The following is a 17,282-nucleotide window of genomic DNA, read 5'->3' as shown; positions in this document are numbered from 1 at the left end:
ACCTCCTCAGTCCTGCCTCCCTCCTGCCACCCTTGCCAGTCCCAAAGCCAACCACGTGCCCTGCTCTGCTCTCATCTTCCCCTCTGCTTCCCCAGTGCCCCCAGCCTTGGCCAGGGAAATGAGCTGCACACATCCACAATCATGAGAGGCAGTGGGGCCAAGGAACCCTCCCCATGACCTGCTGCTGCAGCCACATCTGCCCTCTCTTGACTTCCACCTGTGGGACAGATCAAGCCTCACTGAGGTGTCTGTGGCACAGAGGTGATCTTGGGTTAGCCTCCATCGAAGACAGCACTGCCAGAGACTGCAGCTGCAGCACCTTGCAATGGCCTGGGCTGGCAGTGCTAGAGCAGTCCAGGCTGGGAGGGGTCTCACAAGACCATCTGCTCCAACCTGGGAAAAGGGACAGCAGAGCCCCAGCTCCTGCTCCTTGCCCTTGACAGATCCACTTGTGATGGTCACCAACCCACTCCCAAGTGCCAAGCTTGTAGCAGCCAGGAAAGCCTCTGGCACTGTCCCCTTGCTGCCAAGCCAGCCAACATGAAGAAAAGGTCCATGTGCCCTTGTGGCAAGGCAGGAAAATACAGAGGAGACCTCAGCCCCAACGTCTGAGGACATTGTGAAACTGGGGATTGCATGTGTGGCTGCAACCTCCTCACAGCACTGCTCTGGGCACCCCCCACCCCCAGCTCCAGGGCTCAGGGTGCAAACCTAAACCTTGACCTAACAGAGACCAGGCTCAGAGGAGGAAGATTTCATCCCACCCAGTTCACTGGAGAAGAGAAGGCTTGAGGGAGACCTTAGAGTGGCCTTCCAGCACCTGAAGGGGTCAACAAGAAGGCTGCAGAGGGATTTTTGACAAGGGCTTGGAGTGAGAGGGGCAATGGCTTTGAGCTGGGAGAGGGCAGATGGAGACTGGAGAGGAGGAACAAATTCTCTACAGTGAGAGTGGTGAGACACTGGAACAGGCTGCCCAGGAAGGCTGTGATGCTCCCTCCCTGGAGGGGTTCAAGGCCAGGCAGGAGGAGGCCTTGAGCAGCCTGGGCTGGTGGGAGGTGTCCCTGCCCATGGCAGGGGGCTGGGGCTGGATGATCTTGAAGGTCCCTTCCAACCCAACCCATTCTGTGATTCCATGCTATCTATCTGTCTGGGACACCATGAATATCAGAACAGATATGCCCAGAAGGTTTACTTCTGAGACCTACACCACCTGTGAGCCATCAAAGAGGTGCCCAGGCAGAAATTTCCTCCTTCTCCCCTGCAGTGCCAGCCCTGGCATCTGGAGCCACCCTGGAGCAGGTGTATGTCTCTTGTCCCAAAGCACAGGGCTGGGTCTGTCCTACAGACTCTTTGCCTCTTGCTTAGAGGCAACACAAAGGCAGAAAGATAAAAGAATGATAAAATCCAGCAAGAATCACAGAAGAGAGCCAAGGATTGCATCAGGTTGGAAGGTACCCTCCAAGATCATCTTGCCCAACCTCACTGCAGTCATCAGGGACATCTCCAATTAGATCACAGCAGAGCCCAAGCTCCTTGTGCTCCGCATGGATTGGCCTCCACAGCCCTGGGGATGGTCACCATCCCACTCCCAAATGCCAACCTTGTATCAGCCAGGAAGGGAGAGAGAAAATCTGCCAAGGCCACAAAAGCCACGTGCCAAGGAGGCCTCTGCTCTCACCCTGCTCAGCACCTTCCTCTACCTAGGCTACACACTCACACAGCTCCCCAAGCTACCCCAAATTGCTCCATTTTCTGCTTCTTTAGCCAACATTTGACACTCAGGGTTCAGTGGTGGCTGCACCCATCACAGTTCCCCACCTCCACCCTGCCGGGAGCAAAAGCTGCTATGATCTTGGCAGAGGCTCCACCCAGTGCCCCCTGCTAAGTGCCCCCAGCCTGGCCACCTCCACCCACAGCTAATTCACTGATTCACAGAATTGTCAGGGCTGGAAGGGACCTCAAGACTCAGCCAGTTCCAACCCCCCTGCCATGGGCAGGGACACCTCACACCACAGCAGGTTGCTCACAGCCACATCCAGCCTGGCTGCAAACACCTCCAGGCAGGAGGCTTCCACCACCCCATAGAATGAGGTGGGTTGGAAAGGACCTTTAAAGCTTATCTAGACCAACCCTTTGCAGCCAGCAGGGATATCTGCAACCAGAGCAGGGTGATCAGACCTCATCCAACCTGCCTTTGGACACTTCCAGGGAGATTGCAGCTCACACCTCTCTGGGCAGCCTGGGACAGGCTCTCACCACCCTCAGGGGCAAACATTTCTTCCTTCTCTCCAGTCTCAATCTCCCTCTTTGAGTTCCAAATCATCCCCCCTTGTCCTGTCACAACAGGCCCTGCTCAAAGGTCTGTCCCCAGCTTTCTGCTCAGCCCTTTCAGCATTGCAAGGCCACCAGAAGGTCTCCCTGGAGCCTTCTCTTCTCCAGGCTGCCCAAGGCCAACTCTCTCAGCCTGGCCTCACAGCAGAGGGCTTCCAGCCCTGCCAGCATTGCTGTGGCCTCCTTTGGACTCACCCCCAAAGCCACCCCAAAATGCTCAGCTGTTTGTCTTGCCAGTGCTTGACACTCAGTGCTCAGCAGTGGCTGTGCCCACCACAGCTGCCCATCTCCAGCAGCAGCAGCACAAGCTGCTGTGACCTCAGCAGAGGCTCCACCCTGTCCCTGCTGCTTGCCACACGTAACATGGCCAGCTTCACTCACACTTAGTCCCCAAAGGTCCCCAAAAGTCCCCAAAAGTCCCCAGCTCCTCCAAAAGGCCTCAGTAAAGCCATGCCCAGCTGCTGGAACTCCCTAAGATCCAAGGGATGGCAAAGCCATCTCCAGCCCCAGTTCTTCCCACGCCGGAGAGAAGCCACCAACAGCTCCACCAAACACAGTGAGGAACCACTGACCTGCCAAATGCAGACTTTCTCCTTTGCCCCAAAGCAGCTCATGGGATTCTGTCCCCTGTTGTCTTGCTGCCAGAAGCTTTTGTTCTTCACCAGAAGTTTTATGCACCCACACCGTGCCCCCAAGGAACTCCTGAGGAACGCCCCAGGAACCCTCTGCCAGCCTGCCGAGGGCTGAATGAGCAGGGTAGCTGCACATCAGCACCTTAGTCATGACTTGTGGCAAGAGGAAAGCAGTGACTAAGAGCTTAGCATGACTCACAAGCACCCTTTACAACACCCAGCTCACACAAAAATCCACCTCCCCAAGTGTTGCCTTGCCTCAGTCCCCCCCCAGGAGAACCGTGCTTGGAGCAAGCCCTGCACCAACCCCAACCATCAGCCAGTCCCTCCTGAGGCCTCTTGTATCTCAGCAGGGATCAGGCAGGGAAGTTAAGGATAAAATAAGCTAAAGACAAGACCACAGCTTCCAAACCACATCAGGCAGCCTTTGGGGTTTTCTTTTCCTGCTGTGCTGCAGACCACACAGGGCTGTAAACCTCTTCTCCCAGGGCAGTGCTTATGGGAGCAGTTCTCATGGGAGAGGACTTCCCTTGGCCACCACAAGCAAGCTGAAACTTTTCAACCTCTTCTCTTGTTTGTTCCCCAAACTCTCCCTTCCTTCCTACCCACCCTGAGTGAGATGACAAAGCAAGGGGCAGTGCTGGAGGACGTCATCAGGCTTTCCAGGGAGCCCTGGTAAGCAGCTCAAGAACACTTCAAATAAAACCCAACACCAACCCAAAACAACCAAGAGTTAAGGGTCAGGGATTTTAATCAGCACTTTGCAAGGGTTTCTGAGGGGGATGAGTAACTCTGTGAGAAAAAGGTTAATCTCTCCTTCCATCATCTCCTTCCAGCTGGCCTCACAGAATCCCAGCATGGTGAGGGTTGGAAGGGACCTCTGGAGATCACCCAGCCCGATGCCCCCGGCTAAAGCAGGGCACCCACCACAGGTTCATAGATTCATCAACTCATGGAATGGGTTGGGTTGGAAGGGACCTCAAAGATCAGCCAGTTCCAACCCCCCTGCCATGGGCAGGGACACCTCCCACCAGCCCAGGTTGCTCAAGGATTCATCCAACCTGGCTGTGAACACCTCCAAGGAGGGGACAGCCACAACCTCCCTGGGCAGCCTGTTCCAGCGTCTCACCACCCTCACTGGAGAGAATTTCTTCCTCATCTCCAGTCTAAATCTGCCTTCCTCAAGCTTCAGTCCATCCCCTCTCATCCTATCACTCCCAGCCCTTGTCAAAAGCCCCTCCCCAGCTCTCCTGGAGCCCCTTCAGGTACTGGAAGGCTTCTCTAAGGTCTCCATGGAGCTTCTCCAGGCTGAACAACCCCAGCTGTCATAGCTTGTCTCCATAGGAGTGGTTCTCCAACCATCTCTGATCATCTTTTGGCCTCCTCTGGACTTGCTCCAACATTTTGATGTCCCTCTTGTGCAGGAACTGGATGCAGTGCTGCAGGTACCAGAAAGGAGACTTCTTGCATGGAGACCTCTAGAGCTCAGCTAGATAGAGTCCCTAGCACATCACCCAGCTCTGCTCCACACACGAAGCTGAACAACCAAGGAACACCTTCCTCTCTGTCCCTCCCATGCAGGACAACCACCCACCACCAGCATGGTGCATCTGCAGATGGCCCTGATGGAGCTGCCAAGAGGAACTGAGACTGAGAGAGGAACCAGGAATCCTGGAACCACACCGGATCAGGGGGCAAGGGGTGCCCAGCTCACACACAGCTCCAGGATGAGGCAGGAGGAGAGTCAGGCTTGTTGATGATGCTGTGCACATTCAGCCACAAGAGTGACAGCAGCTTGCCCAGAAGCCCAGCTGGGCTTGGAAGTTCTCCACACCAGGAGACTCCACAACCTCTCTGGGCAGCCTGCTCCAGGCCTCCAGCACCCTCACAACAAACAACTTTCTCCTCCTGCTCAGATGGAACCTCCTGGCTTCCAGTCTGTGCCCACTGCCCCTTGTGCTGTCCCTGGGCACCACTCAGTAGAGTCTGGCCCCAGCCTCTTGCCCCCCACAGCTCCTTTAGCTCTTGCTGAGCATTGCTCAGCTCCCCTCTGGGGCTGCTCTTCTGCAGGCTCTCAGCCCCAGGGCTCTCAGCCTTTGCTCCTCCCAGAGCTGCTCCAGGCCCCTCAGCAGCTTTATAGCCTGCCCTGGACTCTCTCCAGTAGTTCCCTGTCTCTCTTGAACTGGGGAGCCCAGAACTGGCCCCAGAATTCCAAATGTGGCTTCCCTAGGTCCGAATAGAGGGGCAGAAGAACCTCCCTAGACCTGCTGCCCACATTCTTCTGAACATACCCCAGGACACCATTGGCTGCCTTGGCCATGAGGGCACATTGCTGGCTCATGAGGAACTTGTGGTCCAGCACTCCCAGCTCCTTCTCCATGGAGCTGCTTCCTAGCTGGTGCCCCCCTCAGCTGTGCTGGTGCAGGGGGTTGTTCCTCCCCTGGTCCAGGACCCTACACTTGCCCTAGCTCAACTGCATGAGGTCAGCTCTCCAGGTGGCCCAGGTCAGTCTCTGCTGGTGGGCAGAGACATCACAGTGCTCCTAACATCTACCTCTCAGTGGAAAGGAGGAATCTGCTGATCATTGTTCTCAGCTTTTCACCTGTCCTGCTTGGAGGCACAAAGTTGGCAAAAATCCCAAAGTTTTTAAAGAACATCATAAAAAAATGCTGCCACCACCACTAAAAAGAGGCAATTTTCTTGCTGGCTTGTGAAGTTTGAGGCCACAGGGAGCCCTCAGGGGTGTCACAGATCCATGGCAGAGGCTTTCCACAGAAATGGGACTTGCCTTCACCACCTTGGAACCTTTCCCTTTCACATCACCCTTTCAGCACTGCTTAGGCCACACCTTGAGTCCTGTGTCCAGTTCTGGGCTCCTCAGGTTAGGAAAGATGTTGAGATGCTGGAAGGTGTCCAGAGAAGGGCAACAAAGCTGGGCAGGGGTCTGGAGCACAGCCCTGTGAGGAGAGGCTGAGGGAGCTGGGGTTGCTTAGCCTGGAGAAGAGGAGGCTCAGGGGAGACCTTCTTGCTCTCTCCAACTCCCTGAAGGGAGGTTGTAGCCAGGTGGGGGTTGGTCTCTTCTCCCAGGCAGCCAGCACCAGAACAAGAGGACACAGTCTCAAGCTGTGCCAGGGGAGGTTCAGGCTGGATGTTAGGAAGAAGTTCTTCCCAGCAAGAGAGATTGGCCATTGGGATGTGCTGCCCAGGGAGGTGGTGGAGTCCCCATCCCTGGAGGTGTTTAGGCAGAGCCTGGCTGAGGCACTTGGTGCCATGGTTTAGTTGATCAGATGGTGTTGGGTGATAGGTTGGACTTGATGATCTCAAAGATCTTTCGATCTTTCGCAACCTGCTTAATTCTCCTCTCTTCTCTCTTCTCTCTTCTCTCTCTCTCTTTCTCTCTTCTCTCTTCTCTCTTCTCTCTTCTCTCTTTCTCTCTTCTCTCTTCTCTTCTCTTCTCTTCTCTTCTCTTCTCTTCTCTTCTCTTCTCTTCTCTTCTCTTCTCTTCTCTTCTCTTCTCTTCTCTTCTCTTCTCTTCTCTTCTCTTCTCTTCTCTTCTCTTCTCTTCTCTTCTCTTCTCTTCTCTCCTCTCCTCTTCTCTTCTCTTCTCTTCTCTTCTCTTCTCTTCTCTTCTCTTCTCTTCTCTTCTCTTCTCTTCTCTTCTCTTCTCTTCTCTTCTCTTCTCTTCTCTTCTCTTCTCTTCTCTTTCTCTTCTCTTCTCTTCTCTTCTCTTCTCTTCTCTTCTCTTCTCTCTCCGAACCTCTCCTCTCCTCTCCGAACCTCTCTCCTCTTCTCTTCTCTCTTATCTCCTGCTCAACATCAGAGCAAAGGAGAACACTCTCAGCTCCTTCATGCTCTTCTTGGTACCCGCCCCAGAAGCAGAAGATTCTCCCCTACACAGCAGCCAACTCAAGGAGATGGCCAAGGCCATTTGTAGTCCCCCACATGGTGAGGAGAGGGCACAGAGGAAGCTCAATCAGGACTCACATGGCTTTTCTGCAAGGAGAAGCACTTTTCTTGTGTTGAAGTCCACAAGAGTCTCATCTTTGACAACCAAAGGATTTCTCTGATCTCCTCAACACAGCCCAGGACAAGCAGCATCAGATGGCAATAGAGGGGAACAGCTCAAAGATCAAGTTCAAAGTTGTTGTGAAGGGAATTAGACCAGAATTCCATCCTGGGACACTGAGCACCTCCAATCCAACCAGCAGGACAAAAATCCCCACAGCAGCTCCACCATGATGCCTTGGGAAGGAGCCACCCCAGCCAACACCCTGCCCTGCTCAACTCCAACCCTTCCAGGAGAAGAAACTCAGGCAGCCACCTAATAAGCTAAGACTTCCCTTTTCATGTTAGCAAACCCCACAAGCATCTCCTCAAGAAGCCCATGGGCAGGAAAGGACCTGGCAGAAAGTCCTCTACCATCCCAGAGGGGACCCTGCAGCAGGGAAGGCCAACATTGCTCCACTAGCCTCAGAGAAAGCCCCCAGGTACCTTCACAGCAGGGTAAAACCCTTTCCTGCCCCAATTGTTCTGAGGCTGCTGGCCAAGCATGCCAGGCAGGAAGCAGGAGAGGAAAACAAACCCCTTGGCCCATGGGACCAGCTTCTGAAGACACTGCCCAGGTCTGCTGACAGCCACAGCAGCTGGGGGGACAGAGGCTACCTCACAGAGAAGCCAGCTCATGGGTTAGAAAGAGGAGATGGCTCAGCACTTGGCTCAGGGAAGGGCTTAGGGCACTGGGGAGGTAAGGGCAGGAGGCCTGATGAGGCTGAAGACAAAAGGAATTTGGGCTGATGCTGATTTAGTTGAAGATGTCCCTGCTTACTGCAAAGGGCTTGGACTGGATGACCTGCAGAGGCCCTTTCCAACCCAGTGCATTCCAGGATTCAGGCAGGTAGTGGAGTCTCCATCCCTGGGGGTGTTTAAAAGCCATGTGAATATGAAGCTAAGGGATGTGATGGTCTCAAAGGTCTCTCCCAACCTCAGCAGTTCTATGGTTCCATGCTGCAGCAGAAAGACAACCACTACCAGGGAATTAAAGCAAATGGATTGGAACCACAGCTTTGACAGCTGGACTCAAACCATCTCAGAGGTCATTTCCAACCAAAACAACTCTATCATTCTCTGAGATCCTCACTGCAGCAGCCCACCAAGGTCATCCTGTGTTCCTGTGTGACCTGTGCTAGATTCTATGCTCCTGCTCTGGCAGGGGGGTTGGACTTCATAGAATCATAGCATCAGTCAGGGTTGGAAGGGACCACAAGGATCATCCAGTTCCAACCCCCCTGCCATGGGCAGGGACACCCCACACTACATCAGCCTGGCCAGAACCTCATCCAGCCTGGGCTTAAACACCTCCAGGGCTGGGGCCCCAACCACCTCCCTGGACAACCCAGTCCAGGGCATCACCACTCTCATGGGGAAGAACTTCCTCCTCACATCCAGCCTGAATCTCCCCACCTCCAGCTTCATTCCATTCCCCCTAGTCCTATCACTCCCTGAGATCCTGAGCAGTCCCTCCCCAGCCTTCCTGTAGCCCCCTTCAGATACTGGAAGGCCACAATGAGGTCACCTCAGAGCCTTCTCTTCTGCAGACTGAACAGCCCCAACTCCTTCAGTCTGTCCTCATAGGAGAGGACTTGATGATCTTTGGAGGTCCCTTCCAACCCCTGACATCCTCTGATCCTGTGATCTCCCTTGAGCTACACTACAGTGCTCTGCCTCCTCCATTTGATCCTCAGAATGGGCAGCACAGGAGCTTTGGGAGGTGCAAACTCTTTGCAGCAGAGCAGCTGGAGAGGTGGCTGTGCAAGGGCACGTGTGCCACCTGCTCCTCCAAGGCAAGTGTCTGTTTTGCTCAGGTCACTGAAGAAATCTTGGGGGTTAACTATCCTTAGCTTGCAAGGTTTTCATTTTCCCCTTATGAAAGCCCAAACCAGAAGGTCAGAGCCAAGACAGGGAGCAGCTGGGGGGAGCCTCAGCAGAAAACTGGGGCAGCGAGGGGAGGAAGCTGCAATGTTTTAAGACTCAGAACTTCAGCCTCTGTGTGTTTACTGCTCAAGTTAGTGCTCTGCCGAGAGCAGGGAGATGAAGGTGATAAGATGTTCGTTCAAACCACACAAAGGCAGCCTGTCAAAAGATCCAGGAGACAACTGGTTTGACAAACATCCTTCTGGGGTGCTGGCAGAGCAGCCTTCCCCAGCCAGACACCCTGCAGCCTGCCGCTGCCTTACAGGCTCTTGGGCTTCTGTCCCACTGAGCAGGGATGGAAGCTGCTCTTACCTCAAGGAGTACACAAGTCCTGTGAGGAGAGGCTGAGGGAGCTGGGGGTGTTTAGCCTGGAGAAGAGGAGGCTCAGGGGAGACCTTCTTGCTCGCTTCAACTCCCTGAAGGGAGGTTGTAGCCAGGTGGGAGTAGGTCTCTTCTCCCAGGCAAGCAGCACCAGAACAAGAGGACACAGTCTCAAGCTGTGTCAGGGGATGTTGAGGCTGGAGATGAGAAGAAGTTCTTCCCAGAGAGAGAGATTGGCCATGGGGATGTGCTGCCCAGGGAGGTGTTGGATTCCCCATCCCCGGAGGTGTTTAGGAAGAGCCTGGCTGAGGCCCTTGGTGCCATGGCTTAGTTGATCAGATGGTGCTGGGTGATAGGTTGGACTGGATGATCTCAAAGGTCTTTTCCAACCTGGTTAATTGTGTGTTCTGTACCCTTGGCAGAGACCATAGAAGCCTAGAGTTGTTTTGGTTGGAAAAGCCTTCTAAGATCATCAAGTCAAACCCTCAACCTAAGGCCACCATAGCCCTTTAACCACGTCCCAAAGTGCCATGGCCACACAACTGTTCAACGCTCCCAGGGATGGTGACTCCAGCATCTCCCTGGGCAGCCTTTGCTCTTTGGGTTACAAAACCTCACCCTCACTCTCCAAACTGCAAAGATGTTTCTCCTCATGTTGAGCTGAAACCTTCTCTGTTCAAGTTTGAACCTGTTGTTCCTTGTCTTGCTGCTGTGCACCACCCAAAAGAGCTTGGCCCCCTCCCCTTGACCCCCACCCCTCAGATATTGATAGACATTGATCAGATCCCTCTCAGCCTTCTCTTCTCCAGACTAAACAGCCCCAGGGCTCTCAGTCTCTCTTCACAGGGGAGATGCTCAAGTCCCCTTATCACCCTCAAGGCTCTCTGTTGGACTCTCTCCAGCAGGTGTCTGTCTGTATTGAACTGGGGAGCCCCAAACTGGACACAGTATTCCAGGTGTGGTCTCAGCAGGGCAGAGCAGAGGGGGAGCAGAACCTCCCTAGCCCTGCTGGCCACACTTTGCTTGCTGCACCCCAGGATCCCATTGGCTCTCTTGGCCACAAGGGCACATTGCTGTTCATCATCACTTGGGTTTGGTGCTGAGGATCCACAGTGCAAGTGTGCAGGAAGAAAGACCTCAAGGAGAAGTCACCCAGATAGAAAGTCTGGTGGACTTAGCAATGGACTTGGCTGTCTTAGGTTAACAGTTGGAGCTGGTGATCTTTGAAGGCCTTTCCAGCCTAAACAATTCTGTGCAAGGCACAGAGCAGCACACTCCTGATAGAGACATCAAGATGAGTGTGGGTTTTCAGAAGACCACAACAAGCCACAGGAAGGTCACTTGAGCATTGGTTTGAACAAGCACCACAGGAAAGCATTTGGTCTCCTGGACCCACAGAGTGTCTGGGGCGAAGGTTCAGCTGTGACATCAGCATGCAAAGCTGCAGCCAGGAGTGAGCCAGCCTGCTCATCACTGCCAAACTTCACGTTCCAGGTGTCCAGCTGGAGGCTGAATCTCTGCTGGGAAGGATGGGACTGTGCACTGGGAGATGCCAGCAGCCACTGGGAAGAACAGCAAAGGGCTACAAAGATAGTGAGGGCTCTGGAACCTCTCCCTTATGAGGAAGGGAACAAGAGGACAGAGTCTCAAGCTGTGCCAGGGGAGGTTCAGGCTGGATGTTAGGAAGAAATTCTTCCCAGCAAGAGAGATTGGCCATTGGAATGTGCTGCCCAGGGAGGTGGTGGAGTCCCCATCCCTGGAGGTGTTTAGGAAGAGCCTGGCTGAGGCCCTTGGTGCCATGGTTTAGTTGATCAGATGGGGTTGGGTGATAGGTTGGACTTGATGGTCTCTGAGGTCTTTTCCAACCTGGTTAATTCTATTCTATTCTATTCTATTCTATTCTATTCTATTCTATTCTATTCTATTCTATTCTATTCTATTCTATTCTATTCTATTCTATTCTATTCAGAAATGTGTGGCCATGGCACTTTGGGACACTGCACTTTGAGTGCAGCACTTGGGCTGAGCCCAAACAGGAACCCAGGTGAGGCTGCTCAGGGCTGTCCATCAGTGTCCTGACACCCAGGTATGGCTGAGAGCCATTTGCACCATTTGCACCTTGTCCTTCTCCCCAGTCTCAGGTGATAGAAAAAGAGGAAATGGCCTGGAATTGTGCCAGGGGAGGATCAGCTTGGAGACCAGGAGACATTTCTTTGCTGCAAGAGTGATCAGGGATTGGCAGAGGCTGCCCAGGTGGAGTCCCCATCCCTGGAGGTGTTCCAGAACCCTGTGGCCATGGCACATTGGGCCATGGTTTAGCGGCCATGGTGGGGTTGGGTTGATGGTTGGATTGGATGATCCTAGAGGGCTTTTCCAACCCAAACAATTCCATGTCACTACAGGAATGATGCAGGTCATCCCTAGCTGCCAAGCAGGGAATGCAGATCTGATTTATCAGTGGCAGCTGATATTTTGGGAAGCAGAGAGGTACCAGCCTGGCAGGTCCCTTGACATAAAGATCTTCAGTGCATAGCAGCAGGATGGGGCTGGAGTCCTCCTCTAGCAGCAGGGCAATGTTGCTGCCTTGCTGAAGTGCAGAGCTTCATTTAGACCTGAATGGGACCTGGCAAGCTGACCACCACAGAGAGATCACTCCTGGTTCTCACTGTGCCTGAGAACTGGGCTGAATGAGAGACTCTCACCAAGAGCAGGGAAAGCACCTAACGTGCAAGCCTGGTTTCAGAGGCCTCTGAGCAGCAACCAACCCCTCCAGAGGGTAACACAAAAGGGCCAAAGCAGCACCCAGGTTGTATGTCCTGGTTTGGGTGCCTCTGGGTGCCAGGTGGGCAGTCCCACAGCAGGCACAGCAGAGCTGGGGGGTAGGGGGGTGTTCTCCAGAGCAGTGCAGGAAGGGGGAGCTCAGCCCAGCCCAAGGAATCGAAACGTGAGATGTGATTCATCTCAGCAAACTGCCAACAGCTCAGCTCAGCCTTCTCCTGGTGAAGCACTTACTGGGGGCTGCTCAGCTTGGGCCAAGGGGCACCTCAGATGGCCACCTGCTTCCTGCCAGGACATGGACTCGTAGAATTGTGAGGGTTGGAAGGGACCTCAAGGCTCAGTCAGTTCCAACCCCCTGCCATGGGCAGGGACACCTCACACTGCAGCAGGTTGCTCACAGCCACATCCAGCCTGGCTGCAAACACCTCCAGGCAGGAGGCTTCCACCACCTCCCTGGGCAACCATAGCATGGTGGGGGTTGGAAAGGACTTCTGGAAATCATCAAGACCAATCTCCCTGTGGTCTATGGCTGTGCCTTTAAAATTGTTCACAGATCTTGGACAGAAAAGGAGTAAAATGTAAACAAAGCACCACTGGGGGTAAAAGGGCAAAGAAAGAGCATTCTAAACAATCCCATTGGAGAGATATCTACCAAAAGATCTTGTTCCTAAAACAACTTCTTCCTCTCTTCTCTCTTCTTTGCTCTGGAGGGATCCTAACTTGCTCCTGCTTGACCTTGGCTGCATTGTGATAGGATAGGATAGGATAGGATAGGATAGGACAGGACAGGACAGGACAGGACAGGACAGAATAGAATAGAATAGAATAGAATAGAATAGAATAGAATAGAATAGAATAGAATAGAATAGAATAGAATAGAATAGAATAGAATAGAATAGAATAGAATAGAATAGAATAGACCAGGTTGGAAAATACCTTTGAAATCATCAAGTCCAACCTACCACCCAACACCATCTCATCAACTAAACCATGGCTCCAAGTGCCTCATCTAGGCTCTTCCTAAACACCTCCAGGGATGGGGACTCCACCACCTCCCTGGGCAGCACATCCCAATGGCCAAGCTCTCTTGCTGGGAAGAATTTCTTCCTAACATCCAGCCTGAACCTCCCCTGGCACAGCTTGAGGCTGTGTCCTCTTGTTCTGCTGCTGGGTGCCTGAGGGAACAAACTGACCCCCACCTGGCTCCAACCTCCCTTCAGGGAGTTGGAGAGAGCAAGAAGGTCTCCCCTGAGCCTCCTCTTCTCCAGGCTAAGCAACCCCAGCTCCCTCAGCCTCTCCTCACAGGGCTGTGCTCCAGACCCCTCCACAGCTTTGTTGCCCTTCTCTGGACAGGTTCCAGCATCTCAACATCTTCCCTAAACTGAGGAGCCCAGAACTGGACCCAGGACTCCAGGAGTGGCCTAAGCAGTGCTGAGCACAGGGCACAATGACCTCCCTGCTGCTGCTGGTATTCACATTCCTCTGCTCCTTGTTTTGCACAGGGGGTCAGGGGCAGGCAGGGAAGGAGAAGCTGGTAGCTTCCCCTGCTCTTTGGCCAAGGGGTTCCTGTGCTGTTTGCTTATTGCAAATCCCTGGAACTCTTGTAACTCCTGGGTGTTTTGTACTTGTTCATTGCATCCCACTGCAGACAGTAGTTCTGCCTGCTCATACAGCTCCATTCGCCTCCACCTGAGCTGCTCTGGCAAAGTGAATGCTGGGGGAAGTGGGGAGGAATTTCAACCCCCCCCCAGCCCCTGCCAAAGCAGCTCTGCAGGGAGGTGTTGGTGGTGTGGCAGAGCTGCAGCAGCAGGCCAGGGAATAAATATTTTGTTCCTTTGGTGAAGCAGGGCACAGCTGGGCTTTGGGCTGGAGCACCACAGCACCAAGCACTTCTCAGTGGTAATCACAGGTGGTTTCTCACCCTCTGCTACTGCTTTGCCACGCTCAGCTGGCACCAAGCACCAGTCACACACACACACACAGAGCTCAGGGGATCAGAAGACAAAGCCAACAGGAAGCTGAGAAATGCCTAAGACATCTCAGCTCCACACCAAAAGCTCCATCCAAGCCCTTCATCTTGCTGCACATGGGACTTGTTTAATGGGATTTAGCAAATCCCACCCCCAGCTGACCTGCATTAGCAGCCAGAGCCTGGAGCTGCTGCTTGTGAGCTGAGATATGAACTCCAAACACATAAACCAAAGAGGGGCCAAGCAAACACCAGCCCCACGCTGGCAACTGCTTTGGGCTTCAGAGAGCTTGGGAGGCAGAGGCTCCACAGAAAGGGTAAAACACATGGAGTAGATCAGAAGCAGGGTCCTAACACTGCCTATCTTATACAGAGCCACAGAGGCTGGAGAGGACCTTAAGGAACCTCTAGTTCCACCCTCCTGACATGGACAGGGCCAGCTGCTACTAGATCAGGTTGCTCAGACCCCATCCAACCTGGCTTTGAACACTTCCAGCCATGGGGCAGCTCACACCTCTCTGAACAACCTGGGGCATACTCAGGGTCAAACATTTCTTCCTTCTCTCCAGTCTCAATCTCCCTCTTTGAGTTCCAAACCATCCCCCCTTGTCCTGTCACAAGAGGCCCTGCTCAAGAGTCTGTCCCCAGCTTTCTGCTCAGCCCTTGAAGCACTGCAAGGCCACCAGAAGGTCTCCCTGGAGCCTTCTCCTCTCCAGGCTGCCCAAGGCCAACTCTCTCAGCCTGGCCTCACAGCAGAGGGCTTCCAGCCCTGCCAGCATTGCTGTGGCCTCCTCTGGCCCTGCTCCAACAGCTCCCTGGCTGTGCTGAGGGCTCCAGAGCTGCCCCAGCACTGCAGGGAGGTCTGAGCAGGCACAGCAGAGGGGCAGAATCCCCTCCCTGCCCCTGCTGCCCACACTGCTGGGGATCAGCCCAGGATGTGATTGCCCTTCTTAGCTGCCTTCTGCTCTGGGATCTGCTACTCTTGAGCTGCTGAAGTCTGAAACAAGTTTGAGAGCATCAGGAGCAGGTCTCACATCACCCACAGCTAGAAGCAAGTCCATGCATACTCCAGGCTTATCATGACAGATGTGCACCAGCTGTCCAGGAGCCAGCTTTGCCACCTCCCACCTGCAGACCAGCAAGGCTCCAAGCCTAGCAGATGCTGCTTTAGGACCAAGTATTTAGAACCACATGCAACAAAAGCAACAAATGAAATGACACCAGGAGCTAACCCAGGGCTGCAGGAAACTAACTGGAGAGGAGGAGGCTCAGGGGAGATCTCATTGCTGTCTACAACTCCCTGAAGGGAGGTTGTAGCCAGGTGGGGGTTGGTCTCTTCTCCCAGGCACCCACCAGCAGAACAAGAGGTCACAGTCTCAACTGTGCCAGGGGAAGGTTAGGCTGGAGGTGAGGAGATAGCTCTTCCCAGAAAGAGAGATTGGCCATTGGGATGTGCTGTCCAGGGAGATGGTGGAGTTCCCATCCCTAGAGGTGTTCAAAAAAGGCTTGGCTGTGGCACTTGGAGCCATGGTTTAGTTGTCAGGAGGTGTTAGGTGTTAGGGAATAGGCTGGACTTGATGACCTCTGAGGTCTTTTCCAGCCTGGCTGACTCTGTGATTCTGTGAACATACCTGGAGTAGCTGTTCCAAGACAAGAAAAGCCTCAGTGAATGGGACTGGGCTTCAGCAGAAGAGTGGAGGGAAGAGGGTCTTGAGGACTCAGAAGGAAACCTCTCGACCCATCATTTCAGGAGTGCTTGCACTCCACTGGCTGTGCTTCAGAAAGTAAAAATCAAAGCAGAAACAGAGAAAAAAAATAGAGAAAAACAATAAAGCAATCAGGCTTCTCATTTTGGGTCAGATGACACGTCAGGTCAGAGAAGGCTCTGAGGAGACCTAATTGTGGCCTTCCAGGATCTGAAGGGGGCTCCAAGAAAGCTGGGGAGGGACTTTTGAGGGTGTCAGGGAGGGATAGGACTGGGGGGGATGGAGTAAAACTAGAAGTGGGGAGATTCAGATTGGATGTGAGGAAGAAGTTGTTCCCCAGGAGGGTGGTGAGAGCCTGGCACAGGCTGCCCAGGGAGGTGGTGGAAGCCTCCTGCCTGGAGGTGTTTGCAGCCAGGCTGGATGTGGCTGTGAGCAACCTGCTGCAGTGTGAGGTGTCCCTGCCCATGGCAGGGGGGTTGGAGCTGGCTGAGCCTTGAGGTCCCTTCCAGCCCTGACAGTTCTGTGATTCTATGAGAGGGCCTTGAGCAACCTGGTCTGCAGGGAGCTGTCCCTGCCCATGTCCTGCATGATCTTTGAGGTCCTTTCCAAGCCAAACCATTCAATGAGTCTCTGAATCTCCTCCACACAGCAATATTTAGGTTCTGATTGCAATGAGCAAGCCCCCACTGCCAGTTTTCAGCTGGTGTGCATGGCACTGCCTAGGGAAACCAGCAGGCAGGCTGCCACCAAGGGGCTTTCTGTGCTGTGCTTTCCAGCACTCCTGAGGCAGCTGTAACCCCAAGCACTGACTGTGCTCCTGAACCTCAAGAGCTCACCACCCATGGCCACTCAGTTCCTATGGGAACACTTGTGGCTTCACAGGATCAGAGGATCACAGATCACAGGGTGTTAGGGGTTGGAAGGGACCTGCAGAGATCTTCCAGTTCAAGCCCCCTGCCAGAGCAGGAGCATAGAATCCAGCACAGGTCACACAGGAGCACATCCAGACAGGGCTGGAAAGGCTCCAGAGGAGACTCCACAACCTCTCTGGGCAGCCTGCTCCAGGGCTCTGGGACCATCACAGGGAAGAAGTTCCTCCTCATCTTGAGGTGGAACCTCCTGTGCTGGAGTTTCCATCCATTGCCCCTTGTGCTATCCCAGGGTGCAGCTGAGCAGAGCCTGGCCCCTGCCTCCTGACCCCCAGCCCTCAGCTATTCCTCAGAGCTGGGGCAAGGCTTGGGCAGGTGATACATCTTGCCCTGTCAGAGTGATGAGCTTGGGCTGAGCAAGCTTGGAGGAGAGCTAAGTGCTCAGCTCCCACTCTGAAAAATTCTTCTGTGAATGGAAAAGCTTTTGACCAGCACAGGTGAGGAGTGGCCTGCTGGAAAACAGCTCTGCAGAGAAGGACCTGGGAGTTTTGGTGGACAGCAAGCTCCCCATGAGCCAGCAGGTGGCCAGGAAGCCAATGGTCTTCTGAAGTGCATTCAAGAGAGAGTGGGCAGCAGGGCAAGGGAGGTTCTCTTACTCTACTCTGCCATAGTGAGACCACATCTGGAGTCCTGGGGCCAGTTCTGT

The 17,282-nt window shown here is 53.9% G+C and overlaps 1 protein-coding gene across 3 annotated transcripts in view; it reads right to left on the bottom strand.

Moving 5' to 3' along the window:
- PIK3R5 (phosphoinositide-3-kinase regulatory subunit 5) overlaps nucleotides 1-17,282 on the bottom strand; it is an 81,122-nt gene that overhangs the window by 53,098 nt on the left and 10,742 nt on the right. The gene's annotated exons all lie outside the window — the stretch shown is intronic.

The sequence above is a fragment of the Melanerpes formicivorus genome, unplaced genomic scaffold (genome assembly GCF_026170545.1).
Source record: "Melanerpes formicivorus ecotype bairdi unplaced genomic scaffold, bMelFor1.0.p_v2 SCAF_21, whole genome shotgun sequence".
Taxonomy (NCBI): domain Eukaryota; kingdom Metazoa; phylum Chordata; class Aves; order Piciformes; family Picidae; genus Melanerpes; species Melanerpes formicivorus.
The sequence above is the reverse complement of the archived record's forward strand: the minus strand, read 5'-3'. Positions and strand labels throughout refer to the sequence as shown.